The sequence below is a fragment of the Quercus suber genome, unplaced genomic scaffold, assembly GCF_002906115.3.
Source record: "Quercus suber isolate HL8 unplaced genomic scaffold, Cork oak 2.0 scaffold_220, whole genome shotgun sequence".
Lineage (NCBI taxonomy): Eukaryota > Viridiplantae > Streptophyta > Magnoliopsida > Fagales > Fagaceae > Quercus > Quercus suber.
This window is the reverse complement of record NW_027069678.1, coordinates 702,039-711,433: the sequence shown is the minus strand read 5'-3', so window position 1 is coordinate 711,433 and position 9,395 is coordinate 702,039.

The window sequence follows — 9,395 nt, the reverse complement described above, 5'->3', positions numbered from 1 at the left end:
AATAGGAGCTTGGGCCAAATACGCCTTTAGCACGGAGAAAGCCCTCTAACATTCCTCCATCCACTGGAAGTCTTTCCATTTCTTAAGAAGTTGAAAAAAAAGATCTACACTTGTCTGTAGACTTGGATATGAAGCGATTAAAGGTGGCAATCATATATCCTTATAAGATGATAGACCTCTTTTGGATTCTGAGGAGGTTTCAAATTCTGTAGAGCAATAATTGGTCTAGATTTACTTTAGTTTCCCAATGTGTGGCAAGATAGCAGAGGAATTTTCCTAAGTTTACACCGAAGGCACATTTGGAGGCATTCTGTTAGGACATATGTGGTTCACTTGTTAAGAACATATGTCAATATTTTATGTAATTGGCTGATCCTTTGACAAAACGCACTTTACTTGTATTTAGGTAGATCTAGAATGTGTTTAATACTTCAAGAAACATATTGTTCAAGTCTAGTATTAAAGCCATAAAGATTGGACCAAGAAACAAGTGAAGAAAAGGTGTTCAACAAAGCTGGACAGATAGCTTGACACCTGCGGACAGATGTCTCGACGGCTGCTCGACAGCTCTCGACAACTGGCTAATCTTAAGGTGTTTCTTATCACAATCTCAACACCTTCTTGACAGGTGGTGGATCGATCGAGAAAGATCGTGTCCCTCGACAGCTTTTCGACACCTCCTCAACACCTAGCTATCTATTGAGGTTTAAAACTCGACACCTCTTCGACACCTCCCGATCGATCGAGGTTACAGGAAATCAGAATTTTCAGATCTGATTTTTAGACCAGGCTTATATATTTGTGTAGGGTTTCTTTTCTCACAGCCCTAGACCTATATAAGGCTTATTTTAGAGGCCGTCACATAAAAGAATACAAGAAGAACATACACAAAAGGTGACCGATGCTTTATTCTCTCTGAAAGAAGCTACTGCGTCTTTGCGCCTTAGGGTTTTGTAACCAAGTGCTTCTTAATCTTCATTGTTGATGAAGTGAAGAACTTTCAGCCAACAATCTTCTTCTAGTTGGTGATTAAGTCGTGTACTGGGATCAATGCAATTGGTTAGTCACGTACTGGGATTCGTGCATCATCAAAAGGTGGCATTCATATATTGAAGAGTTCAGAGGTTCTAAAGCAGTAGAAGGTTTCTGTTGTGAGTTCATCTACGGGAATTATAGAGTCTAAAGATAAAGGTTTTGTACTAGATCTGAAACCTCTCTTTACTAAAGTGAATTGCTTTTCGGGAAGGTTTCCCTCCAGGTTTTTTACTGTGAAACTAGTTTGTTTCATTAATTTTCCTAGGTCATCATATCTAGTCTTATTTATTTTTTTCTGCTGCATGATTTTGACATTATATTGATGTTTGTTTGTTTTAACAAGTTTTATTCATAATAAATCTAATTAACAACTTGGGTTTAAAACTTGTTAATTCTATCAATTAGGATCTAAATTTCTCAACACATTGAATTGAGTAAAAACATTTGTGATTGAAACATCACCTTGAGTGAGTTTTGGAATTTCTTTATGCAAATTGAAGATCCTTGGTCCATTTCCTTATGGGAATTGTTCCTTGAGCCCATTCCAAATTCTAGAGTTGTATCCATGTAGATGATACTAGCTTGAATCTTTGGTGAAACTGAATTGATTTTCCAATTTCCAACCATATTATCTGAACGAATCCAAGCTTGAATTGTAGATGGTGTCTCTACGAAAGGTGAAGATAACGTCAAAGTCTCATTTATGAACCCCAACTTGTTCTTAGCAAGCAAAGCCTTTCAAATTGATCTAGCTCGAGCTAGATAATTCTCTCCAACTAGTGTTTGGGAGACGAGAATAGCACCAGGACTTTCTTCATAGTGAAGAAACAATGGATCATTAGCCATAGATAAATCTTGTGGTGGTGTAGAATCAAGGACTATTGTAGCAAAAGCCATTGAAGGACTTGAAAGAAATTGAGAGTGAGAAAGCAAACAAAATCCCTAATTTTCAAAGCTCTGATACCATAACAATAATTGAAAATTTGTGGATTTGCATTAATTGAATAATTACATGGTTTTGCTCTATATATACATAGCATAGGGAAGAAAACAGTTATAACAGGAAAAACTAAAACTAAAACTAACCACCTAAGCTAGTTACAATTAAAGTAACCACGTATTATACACATGATGACTAACTAACTAATCTATTTACAAGTATAAACGACATGTAGCTTTGCTACTGGAATTACAGAACGACTAGAGTTTATCAGCTTTGTAGTTTAGCTTGAATTCTATTAGTCTCAATCTTCTTCAACTCTGTCAGTTGACTCAACTAGTTCTTATTCTTGTTTTCTTTATTTTGATAGTATAACAGTATGAATGCGAGAAGAATGAGTAGCACATTGTTGTACTATAGATACTATTGAATAATTTTTAAGTAAACGAAGAGGAGACAATATAGAATGCTGACATGCTGGGTAAATTTAAAAAAGAAAAAAGAGATGGTATTTCGTTAAAAAAATAAAAAATAAATAAATAAATAAAAATAAAAAAAAATAAAGAGAGAGAGAGAGAGAGAGAGTAAGGAATCAAACGTTAGGACTTCGGCCTATTTCATGTGGGCTTTGGGGGGATACTAACCAAATGGGCATGGGGCGGTCCACTATGGAAAGCAAAGGCAATAAAGATACCGCCAGAAGCCCATTAAAAATTAAAAATATATTGGGGGAAGTAATGGCAAAGAGCCTCCACTCTTCCGAGCCCAACATCATTTGGACCACCAATTGCTTGAAGTTTTTTTTAGGTGGAAAGGTTGATGATACGTCTTTCTTTCTTTCTTTTTTTTTTTTTTTTTTTAAGAATTGAAATTTTTTCAATAGAACTTAAACGACTAAATCCTATTACTACCTCGAGTAGAAAAACTACAGTACCTGACAGTAGCCACAACATCTGATCCACTCAAGTAAGTTCTCCTACTTGTGACTTTGAAACTCCATCAAAGGTTTCAAATCTTTTTAAAATTCTTTATGCAGCAACTAAGAGATCATCAAGTTCTTGAACCAAATCTTGATCTTGACAACTCTATGTGTGTTATAAGGTAAACACCTCTAGATCTCACAGAAGATTCAACCACAACACTCAAAATACTTCTAAAATGTAGTTAGGTTTTTCCTTTTATACTTGGAGTAAAAACAAAACCCTACACATCAAACCTCGACTCCCAAGTACGTGACTAATCAATGCGCGGATCCTAGTACGCGACTTCAATCGATTGAGCCTAATTTTCAATCGTTCGAGCCTTGCAGATTTTGTCCAATAAATTCTACAATCACTCGATTCTAATTTTACATATAAACACACTTTGAGTAAGCCTAAACCTAGACAGTATGATTTGATCATGGTTTGCCAACATAATACAACTTGAAGTTCTAATATATTAGTTCCTAAAGTTTTAGAACCTAACACTCCATAAACCCACCGCAATAAATATACCCTTTTGTGGCATACTACAGCGGTAGTATATAAAATTGCCGCAATATATAAGTTTTAGCAGCATTTCTGTTACTTATAGCGGCGGGTTGGATGACCGCCGCAATAGATACTTTTTTTGGGTGCTTTTTCTTAGTTATAGCGATGGTTTGGACTGCAGCAATAGACCTTTAATTGCCCTTGTCTGGTCCAATGTATCCCTCTATTGTTATGGCCTAAGCGCCATTTTGGCTTTTCATTTCCCTCCTCTTTTCATTTTTCAATGTATCCCACACACTCTCTCTATTGTTAGCTCTAAGAAAAAACTCCCCCCCCCCACACACACACACACACACACTCTCTCTCTCTCTCTCTCTCTCTCTCTCTCTCTCTCTCTCTCTCTCTCACGTCCTTCACCAGCACCACTAGAAATATTTCATCAACCATCATCAGTTGCCATCACCACAACCGGTAGTAACCAAAAATAAATATTAAAAAAAAAATCCAACAGACCCCACAAGCCATCATCTCATGGGTACCATGGCTGATTCATCTTTAAAATCGATTGCAACGGTGTAGCATTGATGGATTCGTGAAACCACAATGTGTATTTTATTTCTTTTTTTTTTCATTAATGTTATGGTTTTTGTATATTCATTATCAAATTTGTTTTTGGACTTTATATGCCTTTATATTATGTTTGGTCGTTGAGAAAACATGGAAAAGAAAGAAAATTTAGTTCTAGTGGAAAATGTGGCAAAGTTTTCATCTTTTTTTGGGTGGTTAGGGGTGGGGATATTGTTTTACTTAGTTGAGGAAACTAGAATACAATAGAATATGATAGAGGAAACCATAATACAATAAAATATGATATTAAAAGAATTTAAAATATCAATATTTGTCTGGTTTTCTGTTTGTGCTGGTTCTGGATTATGTTTGTTTGTTGTATCAGTTATTTGTCTTTGGAGAAACATTAATCAAGCAAGTGGAGTTACTCAAGAAAGATCATATTGGAGCCACCATTGATGCTTATACAAAGATACATTGTGGAATTTGATTGGATTAATGAATAGTTTGAGGCATGGGAGAGTGACCATGCCATGGTGGTAGTGTTTTGTTATTAGTATGATTTTTATTATAATTTTGTGAAAATTGTTGGGTTATGAATAAATTGGGAAGAATCATGGACTTGGGTATAAAGTAGGTAATGATTAGACTAATGAATAGTTTTTTTGTGTGTTTTATGTGATTCGAATAGTAATTTGGCTAATGATTAGATGTTATAATTTGTGATTGGCAACAGTATTGTGGAGTTTGATTGGAGTAATGAATAGTTGAGGTTGAGAAAGAGCTTGTGTTGTTTGCTTTACATGGATGGAATGGTTGTTGGTTGATAATTTAGATAATGATGTTGGAATTTGTTACGGGCAACTTTTCTATTATGTTTTGTGTCAAAGATTTGAAATTTTGACAACTTATAAATGGACTGAAAGTGAATAATTTTTGTGTTTTATGTGAATGGATTGGTTATCCGTTGGTCATTTGGTTAAAGATGTGTGAATATTTTGTGGGTAGCTTTTGTTTTATGTTTTTGTTGCACAAAGATTGGAAATTTGATAGTTTTTGGTATGTGGAAAATATTGTAAAATTGGATATGATTCATTTGTTAGTTTGAGACATGGGAGAGAGACCGGCTTTGTCAAAATTTTGTTTTGTTATTTGTTTCATTTCACTTTGCAATGATTATTTTTTGTTGTTTTGGGGTTGAATTCAATGACCCTTTTTAGCTTTAACAGTTCTTATGCATGTTTATTTTTGTTTTACAGTTGTTATTCATGGGCTCCCTTATTCTGCTTCCTGGCAAGATTTGAAGGTGTGAAATTTTTATATTAAAAGGTAATTTGCAGATTTTTTATTTAATTTTTCATGCTGCTATTTGATTTATATGGTTTGTATGAGTTTGATGATCAATTTTCATTTCCTCTGACAAATGAGCTCTAGCTTAAATTACCCCTTTTTTTAAGAGTAAGTTGGAGGATGAGATTATGGGTTAAAGTTCCACTAGCTGCCTTTGTAGCTACCAATTTGAAAAAGAATCATTTCCTCTTTTTATGTGGAAATACAGATATGCTTTGGATATGCAAATAGCTGTGAGACTAACTCATAATGTTTGTTGAAAATGCAAATTTTCTTATGGAAAAAAATTAGCATGTCTCAGAGTTTATTTTGAACAAAAGTTTACATGTCCAATACTTGACATCTATAGTTTGCAACTTTGCATTTGGTGGGTTGATGCCATGTTTTTCTGTTTTGTCTATATAGCTACTCTAAGGGGTGAAACAGGACATTAGAGATTGCCAATGCATGTTTAATGATTATAGCTCATTAAAATGTTGTAGGACTATAAATAATTATTAATGCTGCATGCATTAATAATTAATACTGCATGAATCACTTATTAAAGCTATAAGGCCGTAAATAATTAAAATTTGATGGATAGTTGATGATTGTTGCAGTTACTTTACGAATGAAACTCCAACTTTAGGTGCTTACATGTTGATGGATAGTTTTGGCTAACATTCTTAATTAGTCTAATTTGAGAACGCAATAAACTATATATCAATTTCAGATTTAAGAATGAACTTAGGTTTATATATATTCTTTCCTGTTGGCAAATTGTGAAAAGAAAAGGCATTACAAGTTCATGTGATCAAAGCAAGTGAATTTATTTGTGTTAGACTTAAGGTATACTCTCTCTCTCTCTCTCTCTCTCTCTCTCTCTCTCTCTCTCTCTCTCTCTCTCTCTCTCTCTCTCTCTCTCTCTCTCTGTGTGTGTTTGTGGTGGGTTGTTGAATTGGGTAAGCAAGTGGCTTGCATGGAGTTATAAGGTGGTTTTAGTTGATATTGGAAGTGTTGACTGTTTTGTGTAATATTGGATGATTCTTGTTGAGTTGTTTTTATTTGATTAATTAATTTTAGAGGCTTCTCTCTATCTTTTTTTTTTTTCACGTGAGGAACACTAAAATGAAATGAGATATTTAAAGAGATGTCCATTCCTAAAGAATATTGCTAGTAATGATGTTATAGTTACCAAATGTGTTGATAACTTCTCTATGTGTTTAAATTCATTGTTTTCTTAGGAACATAGCTGAAAGTGCATGATTAAAGATGATTGTTTTCTTAACTTAAAGTGAAATTAAGTAAATGAAACGTGTGTTAACTCTTGGTTTGTGCTTTCATGAAATCACATTATAGGTGTTTCTTGTAAACCACTTTATAGCAATAGATAAGAGTTGGATGAAACTTACCAATAGAAGGTCGCGAGAATATTTAGATGGAGTCCAACAGTTTTTGAATTTTGCATCTAACCATGCACACCCAAATGGAATGATTTTATGTCCATATAAAAAATGTGTGCATATAGATTCATGGCCTACAAATGTTGTACAAGCTCATTTAGTATCACATGGGATTTGTAGGGGTTATAACCCTTGGGTTGACAAAGTACTAATACTTCCCTCAAGAAAAGAAAAAAGAAAACTGTTAAGATCCTATAGTGGTTCCCCTTAAAGCCTAGATTGAAACGAGTTTTTATGTTTCCTAAAATAGCCAATCACATGAAGTGGCATGCCAATGGTCGTGTGAATGGCGGGTTATTGAGTCAACTTACTAATTCTTAAGTTTGGAAATCATTTGACTCTAGGTACATTGAATTCTCATCTGAGCCTTGTAATGTGAGGCTTGGATTAGCAGTCGATGAATTCAACCCATATGGAAATATAAGTACTAGTTATAGTACGTGGCATGTCATTTTGATCCCATACAATCTCCCCCCATGGATGTGCATAGAAAGGTCTAATTTCATGCTATCATTATTGATTCCCAGTCCAACCTCTCTCGAGAACAATATAGATGTCCAATCTTGCCTTATCGGGAGGACTATGTGTTGCATCACAATTTTGACGTGATGTATATTGAAAGGTATGTAGTCAATAATATAATTGGCACATTGTTGAACTTGGATGGAAAGACAAATGATAACTTGAAGGCACGCTAAGACTTAAAGGATATGGGTATAAGAAGTAAAATTCACTTGGGAAAGGTTGGGAATGATCAAACACGTATGCCACATGCCTACTACCATATGAATGCTAGTGAAAATGATGGTTTTTTGAAAGTTTTGAAAGATATAAGAGTGCTAGATGGTTATTCTTCAAACATCTCATGTTGCATCAAACTCAAAGAACGCAAGATTAGTGGGATGAAGAGCCATGATAATCACATCTTAATGCAGCAATTTTTTCTGATAGCAATATATAGATCTTTGCCCCCTGAAGTGTACAGGCATTTAATTGACTTATCTTGTTTCTTTAGGGAGATATGTTCCAAAGTACTAAATGTGGAGGAACTTGGGGCTCTTAAGAAGAGAATTGCAATGACATTGTGTGAGTTAGAAAGGATATTCCTTCCCTCTTTCTTTACAGTGATGGTACATCTAGTCATGCATTTGGCTAGCGAAGCCAAAGTTGCTGGTTCAGTTCATTATTGTTGGATGTATCCCGTAAAGAGGTAACACATATGGTAACCTAGTCTATTTGGTTTTGTTTAACTTAACAATTTCCTATTATTGATCTTGCTTTTTCCAATAGGTACTCTTCAAGACTTAAGTCTTACGTGCATAATAAAACTTATCTAGAATACTCCATATCAGAAGGGTATATAGCTGAGGAATGCTTAACATTCTGCTCATGCTATTTTAAATCTGTTGAAACTGTATTCAATTGGCCTGTAAGGAATGTTGAGGAATCCATGGGTGTGATGGTGAGCATTACACTAGATTTAAATTCATGAATCCAAGCACATCGTTATGTTCTATTCAATTGTGAAGAAATCACCCCATTTTAGTAAATGATATGTCCTTGCGTATCCTTTCACGGCATTCCAATACAATACTCTAGCTTAACGCCAACACGTTTGTCTACACAGTGTACACATAGCAGAGATCAAGGCTGATTTCCCTTTTCATGGAGAAATTTTGCAGCTAATTTAAAGTATATGTAAATAAAGCATATATATATATATATATATAGAACTATTTTCGATTGTAACACTTTAGATAGCATACTTATAATAAAAGTATTTCTCTATAATAGGTGATGTCAATAAATGCATCTGAGAAAAAGGAACTCTCTGATAAAGTTAGATGGCTTGCTCGATATCTAGATAATGAAGCAAAATGGTTCAAGCGTTATGTTATAAATGGTTTGAAGTTTCGCACCAAAAAGTCTGAGGCAACTGGGAAAACTCAAAATAGTGGAGTTGGTGTTGTTACTGAAGGTGGTGCTACTTATTATGGTGTACTATGGGGAAGAAACTAGCAAGTTTTGATGAAATGAAGGAAAGACTTAGTCAATTCGAAGATATGAAGTAAAGACTGGCTCGCATGCTTCAACAAATGCAACAAATTTCTTCACAATACAGTTAGGTATGATAAATGACTTTTAGAATGTCAATTTTAAAATATAAGAGACATGTCTTCATTTAAAACCCCATAGGACATGACAGTTTAAAGTAGTTGGAGACATAGGAATATGCATCCCAAAAATGGTCATTTTCAAAAGGGAAAATGGAAAAAGAGTTTGGACTATTGTGGGTTTGTGGTGGGGTTGTGAAGTGTTGTTGGGTTTGAAAGGAAAAAAGAGTTTGGACTATTGTTGGGTTTGTGCTACCTGTGGCTAATTGGTTAGCTGATAGTCTTGCACTCTCTTCAGCCAATGCATCACAAAATGCTCTATGGATTATAAAACTATCCTTCCTGACAATTTTACATAAAAATTAGAGATAAAAAATTCAAAAAAAAAAAAAAAAGAACAAAATAACTATGTTTGTGAATGCTAGTAATTGTGTGCTAGGATCAGTTTTTTTTTTTTTTTTTTTTTTTTTTTTTT